At 42.1% G+C, this 24,954-nt stretch overlaps 1 protein-coding gene across 6 annotated transcripts in view; it reads left to right on the forward strand.

Moving 5' to 3' along the window:
- LOC134205763 (uncharacterized) overlaps positions 1-24,954 on the forward strand; it is a 474,885-nt gene that overhangs the window by 290,870 nt on the left and 159,061 nt on the right. Inside the window, exon 1 of one of the 6 annotated variants that reach the window (XM_062681335.1) lies at positions 3,332-3,465. The exons of the other annotated variants lie outside the window; for them this stretch is intronic. The gene's annotated coding sequence lies outside the window, so the exon portion shown is untranslated. Of the gene's footprint in view, positions 1-3,331; positions 3,466-24,954 lie in introns of those variants that run through there. 6 annotated transcript variants of the gene reach the window in all.

A 24,954-nucleotide genomic window follows, 5' to 3' on the forward strand; every position in this document is an offset into this window, starting at 1 on the left:
GTGCAGGAAATCTCGTTGACGCATTGTTCGTTCCGGAGCATAAATATTTAATCTCATGAGAAGTTCCGGAGAGTCAATTTCACCAGTCGCGATTTTGGCCACGAAGGCAACCTGCGATCTATTCCTTCTCATTTGAAGAGTGTCAATACCAAGTAGTCTACATCGATCCTCATATGCGGGAAGATGAGCGGGATCCCTCCATGGTAGGTGCCGAAGTGCATAACGCATGAATCTACGCTGCACGGTTTCTAGCCTTGAGATCCAGACGCTATGATAAGGGCTCCAAACTACAGCACAAAATTCAAGGATAGAACGAACTAGAGAGCAGTATAGAGATTTTAGGCAATGAGGGTCCCGAAAGTCTTCAGATATTTTGAAAATGAATCCGAGTTGGCGATTAGCTTTTGCGATGATGTCGTTATAGTGCGGCTTGAATGTCATGTCTTGATCCAGTGTGACTCCTAAATCCTTAATCTTATTCACTCTCTCAAGGGTAGTACCAGAGATACAATAGTCAAAAACTATCGGCTTGTGTTTCCGGTAAAAGGAAATAGCATTACATTTTTGAATACTGAGCGCCAGGAGATTAGCAGAGCACCAGTTCGCCATTCTATCCACACGCGATTGCAGTTCTTCACAATCCTCGATGCTGTTTATAATCATAAACATTTTAACATCATCTGCATAAAACAAACGACAACCTGGAGGTAGCAGTCGGGAGAGTTCGTTGATAAACAGCGTGAACAAGAGAGGCCCCAGATTACTTCCTTGTGGTACACCAGAAGTATTGGAACCGATTTTCACAGAAAGCAAACGGTTTGACAGATATGATTTGAACCAGTACACTAGATAACGACTAACTCCAAATTGTTCTAACTTTGCAAGCAATATTCCATGGTCGACGCGGTCGAACGCTGCTTTTAAATCCGTATAAACTGCATCAACTTGACCACCGGAGTCCATGGTACGAACACAAAGCGAAATAAACTCTATTAAATTCGTTTCAACAGAGCGCTTTGGATAGAAGCCGTGCTGTGCAGTAGAAATGTACGCTTTACTGGCACTGAATAAAACATCATTCTGTTGCTGATGAAGAATGTGTATAGCCGCCAGACATTCTAAATACTCACGCTCCTCTAATGTGGACGTGTACAATACACATGTGGAAGTATTGGCTTGAGAAATGGATTGCGAGTGATTTGACTATGCGTCCTATTTGGGAATCTCGAGCTCGTTCAGTAGCCGCTAGGTTGCGAAGGCCGACGGAGGTCCTTCGTAGCTTAGTTGGTTAAAGCACCAGTCTAGCGTACTGTAGGGTCATGGGTTCGAGTCCCATCGAAGGGAAAGTGGTTACCTCCAATACATTTTCCAAATCAATATCTTCCACATAACGTACATATTCACATATGAGTTTTCATAACATTGTAAAGTAAATTGAAGCCTAGTCAATTGTGACTACCACAACCAACACAGTGTATGAATGGCTGTAGGACAAAAGGCCAAACAACAAAACGACGAAAGAACAAATTTTAAAAATCTTGAATGTGATCTTTTCGATCAAGACAAACAAATGTTGAATGATATGTTAAGACCCTACGAGCATATTTTAAACCAATTTGGTTACAGCATCTTATATGTGACATGGAAGCCTCCTTTCAAGATGCTCGGAAGCCTCCTTTCAAGAGGCTCGGAAGCTAATTTTGCGAACAAATAGCTAGGAGACCCTGTGCATATTTTTTCCGTGAATTCTGAAAGCTGTGCGATTCATATTCACGTACGACTTCTCAAAAATACACATATTTTTGCATGTTTTTCTTTGCACGAATGCATTAATTGTGTAAGCGGATTTAATGTATTTGCGATTTTAAAATTATTTCCAGTGAAAAAAATATTTAATACTAGTCAAACCTTCCTTGCTCAGGTTTGTTTTTTTTTCGACTTAACTGTCAATAGTTTACTTGATTGCAGCGTGTCGCACTCAGTTCCAACTTGATGGTTTTCTTCAGAACTCATTGAAACGTAGTATTTTTAAATTTTGTTGAACTTTCCAATCAAAATGTTTTATCTTTTCATATATATATAAACACAGCTGATCCCAAGACGCATCGATTAGTGAGACAATCTTGCAAATCGGTCCATCCGTTCGTGAGTTATATAGCCTCAATCGCAATGAAAACTAATTTATATATAGAGAGATTCTACCTGGTGAAATTGAAAGGACTTGGAAATTTATATTTATTTTTTGTGGACAACTAGCAGAGGAATGAGCAGCGTTTTTTTTTTATAAAATGTCCAACATGTGCAAATGCGGCTAAGTCAAATTTGAAACCTAAAATGATTCAAGACGTAGATCATTTTTACTCGCCTATATAATTACATCTGTTTTTTTATAATCGGTACTGATGAACCCTCCTGCCGACGGTCTTTGAACCCTTCTAACCAAACTAATTTTACATCCTCTCGTCTTTATAGATTCTAATCGCACTAACAATCCAGTTAACATTCGTGACAAATAATAAACGTAGCCGAAACTTTCATTTGACTCCGACTGTGTTCATAGACTAACGCGTCAGCTACCATCCGTGATCGTGACCGCAATGTTCTCCGCGAAAATGCCAACCAGCGCCCGTGGCGATCTACGCTCGGAGCCAAGATCCTCCGCTCGAAAACTGTGAACGAACCTCGTGTAGACTCCTCACGGTGCTGCGCGACAGCAACACTAACAACGGTGGCAGGCCCAGGGTACCTCCCACCGATCCACCGTACTGTGTCCTAAGCTATGCAGTTGATGACGCTGAACTCGCTACTCATGTTCGACATAGTGTTTATCTTTTTCCTCTTTTTGGTGGGCGTGACGTGTTTGGTGTACTACCTGCCGCCGCCTGCCCTCAGCTCGATTCGCACCGCTACAAAAGTTACCAACGGTACCCAAACGCTGACCACCAGCAGCGGAACGACGACGACCTGCACCGGAGAAACGGTTCGCTTCCGACGATACAGTGTCGGTTCGCTGCTCAGTGCCAGCGACGTTGCGGTGGGGAACCACCGGTTTCACAGTCCCCTGGCCAGCGACGTGGACCTGGTGGCCGACTGCGAAGGCCTGGAAGAGATCTTAAGTCTGAGGGGATCGCCGATCCTGGTGGCAACGCGTTCCCCACCGCCGCCGCCGCTGCCACCACCTGCCCCGTTCTGTGCCTGTTGTTGCGTCGAGCACCACCAGCAGCGGGAACTGCAACTGTTGCGGCAGCATTTGGTCGAAAATCCGCACGATCTGGCCCCGTACGGGCACGATTTGGGCGAAGTGGACCCGGTGGAGGAAGCGGTGGCACAGGCCATCGCCGGAGTCGATTACGTGCAGATCGAGATCGAGCGGACGGCCACCGATCCGGTGCCACCGTGTTGCTACGTGCGCGCCAAGGACGTAGACGTTCGGGAGTGTCACGGGCCGATTCATGATGTGTAGAGGTAAGTAACCTAATTGGCCCAATGACCTTTTCTCTGAAATCATAATTTCGATTATTTTACTGTTTCGATCGAACGATTGTTCCTTCAATATAAATGATTTTAATTGTATGTATTATTTTTTGATTCTATTTATTTGATTGTTTAATTTTTATTTTGCGTCTAAATATTGCGTAAAACCAATTTTATAATTCTTAGAAATATCTCGGCAAAGGTTGCCTCAAAACCTGACACGAAAAGCTTTTTCCAAGCAGATTGAAAAATTACCTTTGACTGGTGCCAATCATTTCGGATTGGCAAAAAAATGGAAACATAATAAAAAAAATAGCAGTCAGTCAGCACGAGACTTATTCTTCCGTCAAAAGTCGACAGGAAAGATAACCCGCATGGAACGGATTAAATTGAACTCAAGTTAGTCGACAGCACCTTCCACGAAAAAAAGAAGCGGATAATCGAGTTTGAGCATAAATTTACGAAATTAATTTTATATTCATCGACTGCCTAGAAGACAATTTTCCCGTAGATGGTGAGACCTGGTGAAGCCTTGGACTGGAAGTAATTTCCAAAAGCAATTATGTGAAATGTTTATTATCCGTAGCCAGAGTTATTTATTACGCAATTTGTTGACAAATGTGATGAAGAAGTTTACGAGAATGGTAGTCTTCGGACCGTAATGAAAATCAATCAAACTTCAAAATTGTTCTAAGGAACGTTCATTTGGTAGAGAGATATTATCTGGAAGTAGGAAAATTAATCAACATTGCAAAACGCCCTACTGAGAATGTCTCATTCACAATCCCAGAAATATGTTCATACACCACGAATAATAAGAAATCCCAGGTTGCTTAATGCTTAGCCACTTGAATACTATGTAGGTCAAATCGATCTGGTTGGAAAAGGAACTACATCCCACATAATCCGCAAGGGATCACCTAGCGACAGACAGACACAGAATGCCAGTAATCGATATGTTTTCCTTGGGTGCTTAATGTGGCTTGTGGGTTTCAGCTTCGTCGTTGGTCCTTTCGATAGAGAAGATGCGGTGGGAAGTGAATAGCTTTTATTATTAAAACAGGAGGAAACCCGAAGGTTGCTGATGTGCCTTCCAACTAAAGTGCTTTGGGTTTGGGTGTCAGCAGGTTGGTATTTATAATAACCATACCCCGGTATTTATAATGACTGGGTAAACAAGAAAAGATCAAATAGAAACTAGGCAGCTCGCTTTCATGTAGCCAACAAGTTTTTCCTTTCTGCTGCGACACATCCAACTCATATGTATCAAATTAAAGAGCGCCAGATCCAAAGTGAATTTTAATTAAAATGTCGAACAAACTTTGCCATCATGGCGACTCTTTCTCCTAGTTTCAGCGATCGATCAGTTTCACACACACGCAGATGCTCAAAAGGATAATGACATGGAACGAACCTAGCGGAATGGAACTTTTTTTCGCTGTTTCAATGAACAACACCAACCCATGTTTGCCTACCGCGCGGTCGGATTACAAACGCCCGCTAGACGAAAACCGTCGCCGATTACAAACGGCCCAGCAGCAGCCGAGGCAACAGCTCTTAATTGAAAATACAAATTAATGGAAGTTTCACACGAGACGCGTGGGCTGTTTCCGTCTAGTGTGGATAGGACCCTCCAGCAGCGCGTGGGAGAACATTTTGCAGCCCGGAAAACAAATTGTCACTTTGATGGAGCCAATTTTTACACCGTCATCAGCGCCAGCGACAACAGCAGCAGCAGCAACATCAGCGACAAAGTAAATTAATTGCTGTTAATTTTATCTCGGGTTTACAGCGCGAGAGGGTTGATATGTGTCAATGGGAAATTAATTGTTTGTTATGGGACGAACCAATTGAGGATGCTCCGTTAGGTAAGTTTGTTTTTCAAACAAGGTAGACAAATTGTCGACAAGATCGATATCGAAATTTAATTGTTGCGGACTGATAATTTTTCAAAAAGTTTGTGGATTGATCAATTTGTTTGAATAGTATGTTGGAGCTTTGTACAAATTCCTTTGGAACTTTGTTTAACTTGTAAGTTTGGAAATGTTAACAATTTTGCAGAAGTTTGAAGAACATACGTTGGAAGTTTGAAAACCTGTTTTTGAACGCTTGAACAACTTGTTCGGGGAGATCGATCTCATTGGACGTTGAATAAATCTCGCTTGAATACTCCCACCAAGCACCACACTTTCTGCAATGAAGCAATAAGTTGTCATACCATTTTGAAAGCCCTTTTATCGAATCAATTACAACCCCTGGGAACATGTTCAATGTTCATCACTCAACCCACACGGGTGAAATCCATCCATTCCGCAAGTCTGCAGCATCATCGGGCACCATTGTTCCGTTCCAATCATTATCACATAACATCTGTTCTCCGGTGGTCGTCATCATTTGTCTGTTAGGAGGAGGTGGTACTCGTCGCCTTGGAGTGTATCCATTACGGAGGATTTCAATACTCGGTTGTAACCGAGCACGCACGACATGATCCATTTCCTCCCGGTTCGGTTGGAGCATGTGGCACTTGCTCGGTGCCGCCTGGCCGAACGAAATGTAACCCGACTCTGGCTGGCTGGTTGGTATGCAGCAGCAATCGTTTGCACTTTACACACACCTGCTACGCATCACTGCAGATTCACGTCCATTCGGATGATGTGAGAATGGGGGGATACCATCGTCTATGGAGCTACGAGTGACAGTTTCCATGTAGGATTGTTCCTACATGAATTTACAATAGTTGGTTCAAAATTGAGTTGCGGAAGGGACACGGTCGGGATGATTCCATCTATCTGAGAGATTGGTGTCAGGTGGACCTTGGGGATTTCCCGATTTAAAGTTGGTTTTATTGAAGATCATTGTTTTGATTTGTTAAATTTAATTTTGAAACAATTAATTGGCAATGGATGTCTCTGACGATCTACATTATAAATTTGTTTGGGGCTGTATTTTGCTGAACATTTATTTGGATACGTTTGACTACATATTGATATGTATTTCGACCTCAACAGTAAGGCCGTCTTCAGTGTCTCGTACTTGACTCGACTTAGATGCAATAAAGTAGTAGAATTAAATGGAATAGTACAAACTCGTCTTATGACAAGTAAATACATTCCACTAAAAGCTTAAAATAATTTTCGTAGCAAAAAAAAATATTTGAACGTAATAATTCGATTTAAAAACTTACATTCAAAAGATTCTTACGAAAAAATACGAGTGTTTCTATTTAACTTTATAATATTTAATACATTTTGAATTGAGTACTCAATTGATTCTTCAATTCGATGCTTACTTGGTATCGGTATAAAAGTATCGATTCCAAAAATACTTGGTTTCGAACCAAAAGTATCGAGTATTTACTCGTATTTACTTGTATCGATTCATCCCTAGCATGTGACAAGTCAATTGAGACTGCCTTGTTGTTTTTTGGTTGGTTGTTTTGATGAGCTGGTCTCCAGTGCAGCCAAAGTAAATTTGGTACAAAATTTTCCAAATATCATATATCAAAATTTAATGTTTTTCTTTCCGTTCCATCCATTATTTATGTAAGAGAGACGAAATACTAACAGAGAGAAGTTTTCACTAATGAAAATATGACTTTAAGATCGAAAATGACAGAAAGGTGAATAAAAATGCTTCCTAGTGCATTGGGGTCCATTTCGACCCAAGCACACCCAAAACACCGCTGTAACTTTGTAACGCAACGAAACAAATCTGAAAAATTCTGACTTTTCCTAACTTTCGAAAACTAAGACTCCCTGAGAAAATCAGCTTCCAGCGACCTCTAGGAGAGGCGCCACAAAAAAGGGACACATTGTGCATTGGAGTCCATTTGGACCCATGATTTCATCACGATCACAAAAACTAAAATTTTAACCGATTGTCGATCTTTAGGCACCAAAGAGAGCTGTAGGTTCCTAGAATAAGCTCATGGGGTGATTCATCCAAATTGACCACTCGAGTCCCCGGGGAACCTGTACTAATAAGGTACTGTTTAGGTACTATTATCCCTCGAAGTAATCGATTGTCATGTTCAACCAATCAGCAACCGGTACGATTGTGACAGCAAATCGATACGATTTTTACTGACTACTTGACACATCCTATACTAGAAGACATCTTTTAAAAACTCATTAGAATTATCCCGCTATTCTATCATAATTTCTGCCTAGAGCAAAATACCGGAGCAGTTCATGAAGGGATTTTTTTAGAGTATACCTTAACAAATTCCTGGGGAAATTTCAAAATAGATTTTCAATGCGATTTTCCGAGAAATTTCTTTGTGCAGAATTTGCAGAAATTTCCCGAGTAGCACCCTTGTCATATACGAGTCACTGCGACTCATATGCGACCAAGTCTAGTCACATTGGAGTTGCTGCAACAAAATCGATCTAAACTGTGCTACTAGGGTTGGGTGCAGTACCAAAGAAAAAATGGGGGAACTTTCAGAAGGAATTTCTGTAAAAGTTTTTGTGGAAATTTCCGAGAGTATTTCAATAATACACATATACATAGAAGCCTCGGTGACCCATAGTGTTATATGCCAATCTACTTAGCTTGACAGGCTGAGCACATGTCTGTCGGTCCGTGTGTATGTGTGTGCACAAAAGTTAAGAAGAACATTAGACAACTTTTCATATAGTAATCCTGATCCGATTGTCTCGCAAGTTTAATTCAACAGAGGACAAGGTCTAGTTTTTTTTTCATTTCTTTATTTGATAGGCACTCTGTATTATTTAACCGCTACTGTGCCGAGATCTAGGGTAAGTGATGTGTTTTGGACATTTGAATGTATTTTGGGCTTTTGGCTGTATTTTGCGTGTTTTTCTACTTAGCGTTTGTTGAATAAATAGGAATCATGTGTCTGTTTTGCCTCGTTCATTATCACATTTCGAACCATATTTATGAAAACAAAATAAACAAAATACGGCCAGGGGTCCGGAGTATGTTCGGATGTCCAAAATACCATCGTTGCCCTAGTGTGGTATTCTGCAGCCAGAATCCACACCAAAACTATTTTTAGATTTTTCCATTATTCATTGTTGTTGTCGTTGCTGGTCCATCTCATCGTGAGTCCATTGTGCGCGTTTTGTCCATGTCGTGTATCCAATGATCGTTGCCTTGTCCGGTTGCCATTTATCAGGGTAACGTTGGAGGAATGCCTCCGAGAAGAACATGTTGTCAGTCGTCATCAGGCAGCCGTATCGGTAAGGCGCGCACCCCAATACGCCACCGCATAGGCTGCGCATCCGGCGACTGACGAGGGTTTGGTGGAGGGGCTGGGAATCGAACCCATGACCATTCGCTTGTAAGGCGAACGTGTAGCCAACTACGCTACGGGACTCCCCAACAAAGCCTAGTTGATCACTATTGAATTTTATAACGATCGAACAATGCGTTCAAAAGTTCTGAAGAAAATGGTACATCGAACCATATTAGCACCATATAAGGTTGGTGTCTTGGCTAAGTGCGAGAAAGGCAGTATCACTTCTCGGTGAATTAAGTTGGGTTTTTACATGCGTTTCCATTCTTAAAGTTTTTCTCTTTTGTTGGAATTCCAAGAAGAATTCTTGAAGGAACTTTCCGAGGAATTCCTGGAGGAATTCTGGTGGAACCTACGGAAGAATTCTTGGAAAAGCTTCCGAAGGAACATTTGCAAGAACTTCTAGAGGAAATCATGGAGGAGGATTTTCCTGAGGATTTTCTGGAGGAACTTTCGGAAGCATCCAGAAACTCCAGGAGAAATTCCTAGAGGAACTTCCACAGGCACTTGTGGAGGAGTTCTTAGAGGATCTTCCGGGGAAAATCCTGGAGGAACTTCCGTAGAAGTTCTTGAAGAAACTTTTGAGCAATTTCTGGAAGAATTTGGATGAAATTAGTAAGGCATTATGGGAAGAATTTGTAAAGAACCTTTCTTTCCGAATAATACCTGTAGAAGCTTCCCGACGAATTTCTGGAAAAACATTTAAACTAAGTCCTGGACGAGCATTCGGAGAAATTCCTGGAGGAATTTCTGAAGAAATTCCTGAAGAAAATTCTTGGGGAAGTGCAAGAGGGATTTGGATAACATTTGTTAGGACTTGAGGAAGAATTATTGTAGAATCTTTCCGAAGAATTCCTGGAGATGCTACCCGACGAACTCCTGGAGGATCTTCCAAACTAATCCCTGGAGGAACTTCCCGAAGAATTATTGAACAAATTCTTGAAGGAACTTCCTGATAAATTACTGGAGGAATTTGAAATGGAATTAGCTGAAACTTTCCGAAAAAATCCTGGAGGAACTTCCTGATGAATTCTTGGAAGAGCTTCTGGAGCAATGCATGCTAGAACTTTCGGAGGAATTCCTGCAACAACTTCCGGAGGAACCCCTGGAGAAACTTCTGGAAGAATTCCTGGAAGAGCTTTCGGAAGAATTCCTGAAGTAACTACTGGAGGAATTTCTGAAGGAACTACCGGAAGAATTTCTGGAGGAACTTTTGGAGGAATTCCTGAAGGAAATTCCGGAGGAACTCCGGGAGGAACTCTCGAAGGAATTTCTGGGGGAATTTCTAGATGAATTTGATTAACCCAACACACATCCGTAATGGAGGCAGTTGTTGAGGAATAGACAAGTTGTGTGCCTGCTTCTTGTTATATGATTGCATTCTGAGTAGTTCTTTTTGCGTTCTTAATGCGAATAAAGTGGAACGAGATAACGTAAGGTCAAGTCAAGAACGTAAGGCAGAAAACGGGCTAATATCGCAACGATCATGTACCATATTTTAAACAAGTTTAAGGCCTTTTAGTTACTCGTGTAAGTCTAGAAGTCTTATTCCATAAATCTCTAGGATGACCATTATCATATGCCATGAACGCATTCAATTCTATGGACCACAAAGGACAAATACAAAATTTGAAATAGGCTAATATATCTCTGCCTACGAATGTTACGCATGTAATGGGCGCATTCTATTCTACGTACCATAAAAGACATGTATAACTTTTCAAACAAGCCGGTAGATCTCTGGTTACGCGTGTAGTTCTTAATGCGTTTACAAGGGTTTTCTTGGATGACCATGAACATATTCAATGGTTGCGTTGCATTCTATTCTATATATCGTAAAACACAGATCCACGCTCCAGGAGGTTCTTGTAAAACTTTAAATTCTTTAAAATAATGATAAACGTCTTAATGCGCGTCATCAAGGATCTGCACCACTTATGACTTTTTGATTTCTTGGCGCACCAAATAATTGGACGACCACAACTGCGAAAACAATCTAGACGACCCTAATACCGAAATTGGTAAAAGGCACATCTTAAGACTAAAAGTATGTTAAATATCACACTTTACTTAAAAGATTGCAGACTGTTTTTACGCTTAAAATTCCAAATAACGCTCCCTCTTTTTACGCTCTGATTCAATTCACGCTCCCCCGCCTTGGGCGCAAAAAGAGGTTTTGCAGTAAATATATGTTCCGTTTTGCCTTTCTCGTATACTAAGACACATTTTTTCGCACTTCTCATTATCCGATTTACTCGCAACAAGTTACATTCGACGCGGAATACTTCCTTATTTTTCGCTATTGAAAATTCGACCAATCGGCCATTGCGTTCCGGAGGTATTAGAAAAATATTATTTTTTTCCACATTTTTATCAAGGGCCCTTGGAAAAAAAATTCAAATTCGAAAAAAACATTTTTTTTCAAAAACTGCGGCAATGCATTTAAATAAACGCAACTAAATGTGAATTTTTTTGAAATAACTGAATCTATCTACCTAAAGCGCAATTTTGGCCGCTCTTATGAGCTTCTCTTGGTACTCTTATGTGTTTTCTTGTTTTATAATATGTACACGAGAAAGCCACCATCGCCGCTAGGTGGATTATTCTGGGTTTTTACAAACACGGTCCGTGAGTTTCCGTTGATAAAATCGGAACAGTGGCAAAATCGGAATCATTTTCTTTGACATTTTATGTCAGCTAAAATTTTAGTAAAAATGATGTATTGCTGGCAAAACCCTAGATTTTTCGGTTCTAACATTTTTAAATTTAGTGAAAAGAGACCAAAGTTATTATACATAGGAAATGTATATTTATCATCAATAGTGATTCCTCAACCTGGCAAGTAAGGAGTGTATCAAGGGAACGTCCATAAATTATGTCACGCAAAAATTAACCATTTTCAATCCCTCCTCCCTTCATTGTCCCACTTTTAGTATGAAATTTCCTAAAAATTGATATGCGTTGTCACACTTTTAGAATCGCTCTTCTTCCAACTAGAAGCGTGACTAGTTCATGGACTTTCCCTAAGATAAGGTGGCATCCGTTGATAACATAACAATAAATTAGAAAATATTTGACCTCCTTAGCCCTTTCGGGACGGGTGGGTCATATAAGCCCAGCGATGGGTCATATATGCACAGGTCCCCAGTTTCTTCAGGTCAAGTTTTACTACACCCTGAAGACCTAAATATCCAAAACCTTGGGAAGCTTTTGCTTCTGACAGCATGCAGATGAATCTGAAAAATTTGGATCCTATATCACATTGTTTAATAAATCTAAGCACTCAATCAAGTTTAGTCGTCTTAATCGTTGAGACAGTGATCAGTTTTCTGGAATGGAGACGAGCCAGCCTAGGGCTGAAAATCTCCTTAATAAAGATACTAAGAAAAAAAAAAAATTCTGGAATACGAGATGCTCAAGGTTCTTCAAACCGTTCTGGATTTCAGCCCATGGTATCGGTATACCAGATCAACCAAGGCTAATGCAATGCCTTCATCATCGGTATATACCCAATCCAGTCCAATAGGCACATAGGCATCATGTAGATCTAATTTTCTTGAATACGAGATGTTCAAGGTACTCCAAAACATTCCCAAGTTCAGCTCAAGGTATCTGCCAGGTCAATCAATCAAGGTTTTTGCAATGTTCTTATCTTTATATGTAAACCCTTGTTTTTATCCAATATAAATAATGTAGACCCAATTTTTTGGAATACGAGGAGTTCATGGTACTCCAAAACGTTTTCGAGTTCAGTCAAAAGTATCTACTGGATCAATCATGACTTTTGCAATGTCTCTATCGTCAGTATGTACCAAAACCAGTTCAAATAGCATAGGGTCCAAATTTCCATGACCATATGATGTCCATATGAGGAGCATCGGCTCCCAGTCAACCAGCTGCAACGTGTCGGCTTCGAAAGACCTAGAGGATTTAATAATCCGATTTTGCTACTATTAGGATGTCGGAGTTAACAAAAAACTATTCGCCGCAAGAAGCACGTTGCGAGAAACACTTTGTTCAAACGGTCCGACTTGGAGAGGACGGTCGTTATGCAGTTTCGTTTCCGAAGAATAAAGACGTTTTGGATCGAATTGGCGATTCAAGGGTTATCGCAGTTCATTGTCTTCAAAGTACGGAACGCAGGTTAGCGAAGGATGCAGAGCTCCGTGGTCAATACTGCTCCTTTATGGAGGAGTGGGAGCTACCTTTACGTCGATCAAGGTGCTCATCAAGCTTAATTGTGGACACTCAAAAATGAAGAACAAGAATGGATTGATTGCGATGAGCTGTTCCCTAAAACCCACGGATAGCACTCCATGGGTTGCTCCATTGAAACGTCAGACGATTTCAAGATTGCAGCTTTGCGGCACGGTAATATGCGAAAAAGTGAATCAAGCTATCAAACTCCCAGTTCACATACATTTCTGGACGTGTGTACTGCGTTGGATGGCAGCCACTCCTTCGAATTGAAAAACGTACGTAGGTAATAAGTGTGCAAAAATTCAACGTTTGACGGAAGGCTTTCAATGGCGGCATGTTCAAGGCATTCAAAACCCTGCGGATCTGATATCTAGAGGAATCACGCCTCGCAATATCGCAGTGATGGAGGAGATGACTACATCAGTACAACGGACGATGGAAGCCAACCAGCCTCCAACTTGAGGGAAGGTCAGAATACCATCCAACAGCTACAGACCAATATAGTAGCAGGTAAGGATGATATCGAAGCTGAACAAACTGATTGTCAGAATCTGGGAGGAAACTGAACAGCTACCAGAAGTTATTACAATTAACAAAATAAACAATAAGCACATTCAACAAATTAAAATGATTGACGATCTCTCTGTGCCCCGAGAGAAACGTCCAATTTGTTACCCATTGCGAGATGTGACGAGGTTTCCTTATAAGATTTTGGTCCATCAGTCAAATCCCGCAAATGTGTTTTCATTGCGTTTTGCATTTTGTCTACAACAGCCAAGGCGTTGAATACATAGCTCTATTTGGTGTAGGATTCAGATCCTATTTGGGCACCTCGAATTAATTTGTGCCATGTGGCATCAGCAATATAAAGTCTGTGTCTGGGACTTCCACTATTTATAATTTTAATTGCCTATCTTCAGGCCCAAACACAGAACATTCAAGAGTGGGACATACACAAATCCACTCAAACATTTGTCACTAACATGCAAGATAAAATGAACCGTAACACAACCTTCAACCAACGGGAACGAAATTTTTGTGGATGGTCTAGAAGCATCCACAAAAATTTCGTCAATTTGATTGGAGGAAAGGTGTTGAGGAGGACGATTACTTCCTAATCTAACTTAAATTACGCAATCTCAAACAAATACTCCATACAACGATGGAACTCCGAGCATTGCTAACGGTAGCGGTAACGAAAACAAAAGACGGTAAACGAAAAATAATTCCTGACGCATCACACATTGATGCCAGAAAACAGGAAAGAAACACCACACTTGGTGACAGAACTTAAAATTACTTAACTTACTTAACTAGGTAAGTGAAGAATCTTGTCCTCAACACCTGAGTTACCAATTTTCGTCGGGGAGCCATATTACAATAAAAATTTTACAAACATTCAAAAATAAACAGTTAACACAATTCAACAAATTAAATAACTGACGATCTCTCTGTGCCCCGAGAGAAACGTCCAATGTTGTTGCCCATTGCGAGATGTGACGAGGCTTACTTATAAGATTTTTGTCCATCAGTCAAATCCCGCAAATGTGTTTTTATTGCATTTTGCATTTTGTCTACAACAGGCAAGCCGTTGAATACATAGCTCTATTTGGTGTAGGATTCAGATCCTATTTGGGCACCTCGAATTAATTTGTGCCATGTGGCATCAGCAATATAAAGTCTGTGTCTGGGACTTCCACTATTTATAATTTTAATTGCCTATCTTCAGGCCCAAACACAGAACATTCAAGAGTGGGACATACACAAATCCACTCAAACATTTGTCACTAACATGCAAGATAAAATGAACCGTAACAAAGTGTGGAAGGAGGGGTCGTATGCTCTATTTACAAGAAAGGCGTCAAGCTGGACTATGAGAACTTTTGAGCGATCACCATCCTTAATGCCGCCTACTAAGTGATATCCCAGATCAATTTCCGTCATCTGTCACCATTAGTTAATGATTTCTCGCTTAACTTTTCAAAAGGCCCTGAGAAACATTTTTTCATGATTTAGTTTGAATAGCGCAATAAACAGAAAAACATGAAAGCTTTTAATTGCAGTACTCAAATTAATTCATGAAAAAAATGTTCTTTTGAAAAGTTAAGCGAGATTTCGTGGGAAGTTATCAAGCCGGCTTCGATGACAAGTGCATTGACAAGTTTTATTATTTTCTCACTGTAAAGAAATTTGTAAACAACAAAGCCACTAAATGGTAAAATTGTCATATACTGGTCGTGTTGTTTTCAAACTTTCATGAAGAACGAAGGAAAAAGAGCTCAGCTTGCTCAATCAATCTTTAAATCAATTTCTGAATGAAATGTGTGGAAAATAAACATTTTAACAGAACCACATCACATGTGTTAATTATTTGATTATATGGGGAGCGAATAACTATCCAGTAACCTAAGCACTTATAAATAAAGCCAACTCGAAACAAATAACCCTCTAATTCTAATTTACACTGCGTGTAGGAGTGTTATTTGCTTCTCAAAGTGCAAATACAGTGCAACCCAATGACCTAATCGTTTAACATTTATGTTTTCTCTCTTTGTTCCAGGTAAATTTTCAAAATGATTCATCAGAAGAGGAACCCAAATACAGCATACCTTCACTATCTAAGCGAAACAACACACGTAAGATTTATTCCAACCCTGATGTTTCCGATATGCAGCTGAGAACAAATTTGATTAGAGTGCAGAGACTAACGGAAGCGATAATTCGATTGAATCTGACTGTCCGAACAGGGCTCCACACTGGACACATGCATATTAGGATCCGGATATCCCCATACGTCAATTATCACTAATAGAGAGAGACTTTCCTCACATCAATTACTCGTTTCACATCCGATTCAGACAGGAAGAACGATATGAACGGTTTCAGTCCATTATCACTGGGAGAATGTTTCCCGGCACATTAATTAATATAATTTATGTCCGTACGATACACGAAATGGAGAACATCATCTCTCATGAAAGTCGAAGCAAACTGCATTGTTGAAAGTCACAACCCCGGAAGGGAAGATCTTGAAAAGACACTTCAACAGAAAATGATCTATTTGAAACCCATTTCCTTGGCATGTATCCATACGTGTGCCGACAGCATCGTCCCAGGGGATGAGCAATATATAGGCATCAAGGCTTTCAGCCATCCTGGAGAAAACTCATCGCACCGAAAGCGAGAACTCCTATTATAGTTTAATCTCCATTTCAATATTCATAAAGACTTCGGGGAGGGATGGGAAAATAGTCCATTTTCTTCAGCTCAAGCTCTTGACGACGAACGTGGAACTTGCATGGTTCTACCTTACAGGAGAGGCAGATTCCTTCGGGTCTTTTTCACTGATTCGTGTTTATACGGAGTCATCGATATCAAAAGCCAACTTGTCTGGAAGCCGAGGGGTGCTATCGTTCGTTAAACGGTTTTTGTTCTAAAACACACTTGAAGCAGCACGAGCGTTGGGCAGGTTGGGTTCTAAGGGTCTGAATCAGGAATCATTTTTCAGTATTTATTATAAAATCCATAAAAGACTTGTTTCCAATAAAAGTCTAAAAGATGAATTAGTATCGAGTTACGTAAATCGCATATTTTCAACGATTCAAAATGACAAATTTCCTAACAACAACACTGTCCTCTATCAGAACGATTACCGACTGCATGGTACCCATAGAAAAGACCATCCAATAACGGGAGGCTGGGAGAAGGAAATCAATTTTCCACCTGTCTGATGGCTTTGATTTGATATTCATGTGTTTGTTTTTCCTGCTGCCCCATGTTCGTCTTCGGCTGAAAATCATCAGGGAAAATGTTGTGCAAACACTTCACACACAATTTGCATGGATCATGGTATGGTGTCGTTTGTCTGATGTCTTTCAAGTGCGCATCCTCGTGCCGTCTCTGTGTGAGGGCTATGGTATTTTTTTTTCTACGAAAGTGATATCACAAAAATTAGATTTCCAGTCGTCCGAGGGAATTTACAACAGAATATGGGATGTGCTGGAATTAGTGGATGAATGGAGGCGAGATGAAATGTGAGCCCGGGTCAGTAATAATCAAATGCAGCTTAAAGTTTATCGTATTTTGAAGCAGGTCGTTCTGTTAAGATAGGTCAGCTATTATGAAACGACGACCAATTAAGAATTTCTAGAAAGAAACCGTAGAAATATTACGATAATTGGAAATATGGTGAACCCCAATTACTGAGCTCGAGCAGGGTAGCCGTACAGTTCGATGTTGCTACTCCGTGTTTGAACAGACCTTGCGAAATTGTTTTGAAATCCAAATGAATACTGTTAGAGATACGGTTATCTGAAAAGAAAATTAGTTGTTAGCTCGATTGCCTGAATGGTTAACTGTAAGCAGTCTAAAAAACAGTGAACTGAAACACGCTCAATTCGGCACTTGAAACATTCTGGTTTTTCTTTCAGAGCGTTAAAATAAAACCGTCCAAGGTATTTCCAACCGAACTGACAGGAGCAATGCCCGTTCCAAAACACAAATTTGTTTTGTTCCGCGTTACAGAGAAATAAATTCGGCTTTCAAATAAACTAAAGTTTTCAAAGTGTTTATCGCGAAGAAAGCATGTTTGCGGTATCTCTGAACGAATTTAAACCATGGTGACCATTTTTGGATACCCAGCTCAAGAAATATTTTTGGTTCCGTAACGGTCTTGAAACCCATTATCTGGGAGAAGAGTCGTTTGACCAACCCATTATCTGGGAGAAGAGTCGTTTGACCAAAAGACATTCGGCCGAATGCCATTTGACCAAACGCCACATGGTCGAATCACACGGCCGAAAGCCATGTAGACGAGTCGAACGTTAGGTCATTTGGTGGAAAAGGTTGTTTGGCCCAAATGGTCGTTTGAAAAAAGGGCCATTTGGCCGAAAATATAGTTTGTCCGTTATAATATTTACAGTGAGAAGTGAGAAGGTAACCGTCTCATTTATCAATTTTCACTTCTAACTTCTGACCTCGCACTTTTAACTTAGCACAATGAGAGGTGTGAAATGAGAAGAGAGAAATTGAAAAAGATTAGAATGGAGAATGTGTCTTTCTTCTCATTTTCCTCCTGTGATTTCTTGCTTCTTTGAATTATCTTTATTCACTCCACATTCAATATTGCACGGCCAAACGAGCAAACGGCATTTATGGTCGTATGATCCGTTCGGTCAAATTACATTTTCGGCCATGCACAGAAATTTCAGAAATCGCTATCAATAGATAACAAACAACGATTAAAGAAAGGCAAAAACTGTTCCAAATCGTAACAAACCATTGAAAATTTATCAAACTTGTATACAAGTGCGAGAAACAGAATAGGATAGGCAGCCCCCGCAGGGAAGTGATGATTCTCGTATTGTTCTCGCTCATTTTGTGTTGGGGACCGCACAGCTGTCTAGAACAAGTGCTCCCCGCATATGAATCTTTTTTAAAGAAATTTTTCATGAGATATAGCCTCCCGAATCAGTTCTTTATCATGACAGTTTGCGAAAAAAGTCTCTCGCGGTATGCTACATATCAAATATGTATACAGAGATGACAAGTTAAAGACTTTTTCATTTTCTTTTAGATTCAATGCCTGGTCACGCGATATTTTCTACCATATTTCCGAATAGCTCTTTCCAATAAACGGTTGCGGTCAAATGACATATCCGACCATATAGCCTGTTCACAACACTTATTCGGCCAAATGACCTATTCGTTCACGTAAGGGCCACGTGCTTATTTACTTCCTTATGGATCCTGTACACCTCCGGTGGTGCAAAGGGCCGACTTGAAAGATCTCCATCCTGAGCGATGCCCGGCTATCGCTTTAACCTGTTGCCAGGCTAGATTTCGGTCGACTTCTTTTATTTCTTTATTGAGGCTTCGCCGCCATGAGCCTCTGGGTCTGCCTCTGCTGCGATGTCCCGCTGGGTTCCAGTCTAATGCTTGCTTACAGATTTCGTTTCCGCCCCTACGTAGAGTGTGGCCGACCCAGCCCCACTTCCGATCCCGAATTTCTGTTGTTATCGGCCTCTGGTGACAACGACGATGGAGCTCGTTGTTTGAGATCCAGTTGTGAGGCCACCAGGCGCGAATTATATACCGCAGGCATCTGTTAATGAACACCTGCAGCCGTTGAGTGTTCTCCACTGATACACACCATGTTTCGCTAGCGTATAACAGCACAGATTTCACGTTAGAGTTGAAAATTCGTATTTTGGTGCGTTCACTTATCTGCCTGTTTTTCCAGATATTTCTTAAACTCGCAAAGGCAGCCCTTGCTTTCTTGATCCGTGCGCCTATGTCGATCTTGGTACCGCCGTCTGACGCCATTTGGCTACCAAGATATTGGAAGCTTTCAACATTCTCCACTGGTTGCCCGGCTACTGTGAAACTGGAAGGAGTCACCGTGTTTACATCCAACGATTTGGTTTTGTTGACGTTGATGACTAAACCTGCCGAGGAGGAGCGATCGGCAAGGTCGTTGAGCTTACTCTGCATATCAGAGCGCCGTTGCGCGAGTAGTGCAACGTCATCCGCCAATTCGAAGTCGTTTGGGTGCTCCATGGTTATAGGCTGCCATAACAGCCCGCGGTTTGGTTCACGGTCAATCGCATCTACCAGAATCTCATCGATTACGATGAGGAACAGTAACGGTGATAGAATACATCCTTGCCTCACACCAGCTACGACCCGGATAGGGTCGGACAGGACCCCATTGTGCAGCACTCTACACGAAAAGGCCTCGTACTGTGCTTCCATGAGGCCGATGATTTTCTCAGGAACCTCCTTGCGTCTCAGGGCGCCCCACACATTCTCGTGATTGAGACGGTCGAAAGCTTTTTCGTAGTCAATGAATACCAAGTAAAGGGACTCTTGGAATTCGTTGAACTGCTCCAAAATGATGCGGAGCGTGACAATATGGTCCACACAGGATCTTCCGGCACGGAATCCGGCTTGCTGCCGCCGGAGAGTCGCATCGATCTTCTCCTGAATCCGGGCTAGGATAATTTTGCACAGAACTTTGTGAACGGTACACAGCAACATAATGCCTCGCCAGTTATCGCATACAGTCAGGTCACCCTTTTTGGGCACCTTCACTAAGATACCTTGCATCCAGTCGATCGGGAAAGTTGCGGTGTCCCAGATATTACGAAATAAACGATGCAGTAGTTGAGCGGATGAGCTTTGAGCATCTCGGCTGATATGCGGTCGACCCCTGGGGCTTTATTCGATTTCATGCTTTGGATGGCTGTTTGAATCTCTAGCAGTGATGGAGCTTCGGTATTGACACGTGCTATACGTCGGATCCTAGGCAGATCATGCCGAGGTGGTGATGGCCTGGCTGGCACTTGAAAAAGTTGTTCGAAGCGCTCGAACCAGCGTTTCAGCTGGTCAGTTGGGTCGGTCAATAACTGATCATTCGCGTCTTTCACAGGCATCGTTGCATTCATCTTCGCCCCGCTTAAGCGTCGTGAGATATCGTAGAGGAGGCGAATGTCCCCGGTTGCGGCGGCTCTCTCTCCTTCGTCGGCCAGAGAGTCTGCCCACGCTCGCTTGTCCCGTCGACATAAGCGTTTTACTTCCTTCTCAAGAGCCGTGTATCGTTGACGGGCTAAGACTTTGGCTCCTCTGGTTTTCGATCGCTCTATCGCGGCTTTGGCTTCTCTTCGCTCCTCTATCTTCCTCCTGGTCTCATCGGTGATCCATTGTTTTCTCTGGGTGCGTAGTTCGCCCAGATTGTTCTCGCTGGTGGCGATGAAGGCATTCTTGATGGCGGTCCATTGGTCTTCCACGCTGCCACCTTCCGGAATATCTGCAGCACGCGTCTCCAGTTCTTCAACGAAGGACCGTTTCACCGTGGCATCTTCCAGTCGGCGTGTGTTGAATCGTCGTCCAACTCTTTCCTCCTGCCGACGAATCCGCGCGATGCGCAGGCGTATTTCGCCGATGAGGAGGTGATGATCAGACGCGATATCGGCACTACGTTTATTCCGTACATCAAGAAGGCTCCGTTTCCATTTTCGGCTGATGCAGATGTGGTCGATTTGATTTTCTGTAAAGCCGTCACGGGAGACCCACGTGACCTTGTGAACCGGTCGATGAGGGAAGAGCGATCCCCCGATCACCATGTCGTTATTACCACAAAATTCTGCGAACAGCTCTCCGTTTTCGCTCATTTCCCCGAGACCATGGCGTCCCATAATGCGCTCATGGTTCGAGTTGTCGGATCCGATCTTCGCATTGAAGTCGCCCAAACAGATCTTGATATCACCCTTCGGAATTCTATCTACGACGGCATTGAGTTGACTGTAGAAGTTCTCTTTGTCTTGCAGATCGGCAGCATCGGTTGGCGCATAACATTGGATTATAGTAAGGTTTCGGACCCGTGTTCTAAGGGCCACGTGCCACAGCCCGATATGTGTAAGGACATAAACGGGAACCTTCTTACGAACGAGCGTGAGGTGATCCAAAGGTGGCGGCAGCACTACGAAGAGCACCTGAATGGCGATATGGCAGACAACGGTGGCGGTATGGTAATGAACCTAGGACCACGCGCGCAGGACATGCGACTTCCGGCTCCGAATCTCCAGGAAATCCAGGAGGAGATCTGCCGGCTGAAAAACAACAAAGCCCCTGGAGTTGACCAACTACCAGGAGAGCTGTTTAAACACGGTGGTGAAGCACTGGCTAGAGCGCTGCATTGGGTGATTACCAAGGTTTGGGAGGATGAGGTTCTGCCGCAGGAGTGGATGGAAGGTGTCGTGTACCCCATCTACATAAAGGGCGATAAGCTGGATTGTAGCAACTACCACGCAATCACATTGCTGAACGCCGCCTACAAGGTAATCTCCCAAATATTATGCCGCCGACTAACACCAATTGCAAGAGAGTTCGTGGGGCAGTACCAGGCGGGATTTATGGGTGAACGCTCTACCACAGACCAGGTGTTCGCCATACGTCAGGTATTGCAGAAATGCCGCGAATACAACGTGCCCACACATCATCTATTTATCTACTTCAAAGCCGCATATGATACAATCGATCGGGACCAGCTATGGCAGCTAATGCACGAACACGGTTTTCCGGATAAACTGATACGGTTGATCAAGGCGACGATGGATCGGGTGATGTGCGTAGTTCAAGTTTCAGGGGCATTCTCGAGTCCCTTCGAAACCCGTAGAGGGTTACGGCAAGGTGATGGTCTTTCGTGTCTGCTATTCAACATCGCTTTGGAGGGAGTAATACGAAGGGCAGGGATTGACACAAGTGGTACGATTTTCACGAAGTCCGTCCAGTTATTTGGTTTCGCTGACGACATTGATATCATGGCACGTAACTTTGAGAGGATGGAGGAAGCCTACATCAGACTGAAAAGCGAAGCTAAACGGATTGGACTGGTCATCAACACGTCGAAGACGAAGTACATGATAGGAAGAGGCTCAAGAGAGGTCAATGTGAGCCACCCACCACGAGTTTCTATCGGTAGTGACGAAATCGAGGTGGTTGAAGAATTCGTGTACTTGGGCTCACTGGTGACCGCCGATAACGATACCAGCAGAGAAATTCGGAGACGCATAGTGGCTGGAAATCGTACGTACTTTGGACTCCGCAAGACGCTTCGATCGAATAGAGTTCGCCGCCGTACCAAACTGACTATCTACAAAACGCTTATAAGACCGGTAGTTCTCTACGGACACGAGACCTGGACGATGCTCGTGGAGGACCAACGCGCACTGGGAGTTTTCGAAAGGAAAGTGTTGCGTACCATCTATGGTGGGTTGCAGATGGCGGACGGTACGTGGAGGAGGCGAATGAACCACGAGTTGCATCAGCTGTTGGGAGAACCATGCATCGTTCACACCGCGAAAATCGGAAGACTGCGGTGGGCCGGGCACGTAGCCAGAATGTCGGACAGTAATCCGGTGAAAATGGTTCTCGACAACGATCCGACGGGAACAAGAAGGCGAGGTGCACAGCGGGCAAGGTGGATCGATCAGGTGGAGGACGACTTGCGGACCCTCCGCAGACTGCGTGGTTGGCGAAGTGCAGCCATGAACCGAGCTGAATGGAGAAGTCTTTTATGTGCAGCACAGGCCACTCCGGCCTTAGTCTGATGATAAATAAATAAACCTATTCGTTCAAACGATTTTTTTTTGCCAAATGCCCTTTTTGGCCACACGACGTTTAGGCCAAGTGTACGTTTATGCTAAATGGCATTTCTGGTCCGTTTTGCAGGAAGAAAATTTCGTCCAACGGCATTTTCGGACAAATGTCCTATTCGGCCAAATTATTTTTTCAAATAACCTAACAGGCTGAACAACATTTGCGGCCGTATGTCCATGTTGGCTAGATAGGCGTCGTCCTATTAGTTTGTTGGTGCACCAGGAGGAATGAATTCTCACGAAATGCAAGTGTAGATAAATGTAGTAGCTAACCCTAGCAGCACAATCCAGACCGATTTGGTTGCAGCAACTCAAATGTAACTAAATTTGGTTGCATATGGGTCACAGAAACTTTTGTGCAACATGTGTGCTGCTCAGGAACCGTGTTTTGAGCTCATAAGAATTTATTCTGCACCGTGGAATTGGTAGCGATATCACTGATATTAGTACGCTTCCTTGCGGGACACCGAACGCACTATAGGATTTCGGGCGGTCATTAATCGAAAATGTCATGTCTTCCGAATTATTTTAAAATATTTTCTCTCCATTGTCAATACTCTAATTAAGAGAAATTCTGAATTTGAAGTCTCTAGGTGCACTAGTTCCAAAGATATAAGGTGGCAAAGTCAGAAATGGGTAAAAAAGTTAGCAAATTTTCTGAAGAAATATTTTATTTTCAACTATTTATTGAAATATTTTTTAAATGTTTTTCTTCAATGTTAATACATCATTACAAAGGTTATTGTATAAGCTTTTAAATGGTGTGCAAAAACTAATGGTTACACTGTGAAAAAAATTGAAAAAAATGCGGAAGCAATATTTTTCCAAAAACGACGCTATTTTCAACTTTGATAGTGAAGAACTTTTTTCCTCAGGAATCCCCAGGTTCTTTTATGATACACATCAAGGACAAAGCTTCGACTAAAATGTCCTGAAAGAATTTCTTGCCAGTATTTGCAATTAACAGAGTTAAGTCACTCTGATTTTTTTTCATTTGTTTTTTACCGTGTTTTGCCTCTCTCGTACTCCAAGGTTAATGCTCATTCCAAAAACGAATGTTTGATAGAAGGCCCGGAGACCCCTAGTGGTATATATCAACTAACTCAGCGCGAAGAATTGAGGTGATGTCTGTATGTGTGTGCATGCGCGTCTGTATGTATGTGCGCAAAAGAACGCAATCGCCATTTAGACACTTATTTGTGTCCGATTTTCTCGCAACGGGTTTCGTTCGACTGGAAATCTAGTCCCATCGTTGCTTATTGAAGATGGGTCAGACTGAACTATGCGCTCAAAGGGTATGTTTAAAATACATTTATTGGTAATAACTTCGACTTTATTTATAACCATTTGAGCTCATTTAATTAACTTTTCAAAGGAGTAAATGAATAATGCAATGCAGCACAACGGTAACGGAAGGATTTAACAGTTCGCTCATATATTTCCTGTCAAATTTTACCGTTTCCGTCGCCATTCCGCTGAAATGCGTTTGGGGCTTGAGTGGTTTGAGTCATTCTCTAAACCTAATTTTCTGAGCTATTCATTAGCTACTGATGGAGAACTAAATATGAGATTTCATAATATGTAAATATTTATAAATCTCCTGGAATCAATAATTCCCGACATGTTTATTGCAAAAGTAAAGACGAACAATATCTTAGTTAGAACGGAGCGTATGAAATTCCTGCTAGTGTTCATGAATGTCTGGCTAATGGTAGGGAAATATTTATTCACTCATCTACACTTTGAGGTTCACTGGCTGAACAACCAGCGGAAAGTCAATATAAACAGTTGAAGAAATTTAGAACTCATAATGCAAGAAAATGATCAAGAGAGGCAAATGTTGACATTTTCCTTCGTGCCTTA

The sequence above is a fragment of the Armigeres subalbatus genome, chromosome 1 (genome assembly GCF_024139115.2).
Source record: "Armigeres subalbatus isolate Guangzhou_Male chromosome 1, GZ_Asu_2, whole genome shotgun sequence".
Taxonomy (NCBI): Eukaryota; Metazoa; Arthropoda; class Insecta; order Diptera; family Culicidae; genus Armigeres; species Armigeres subalbatus.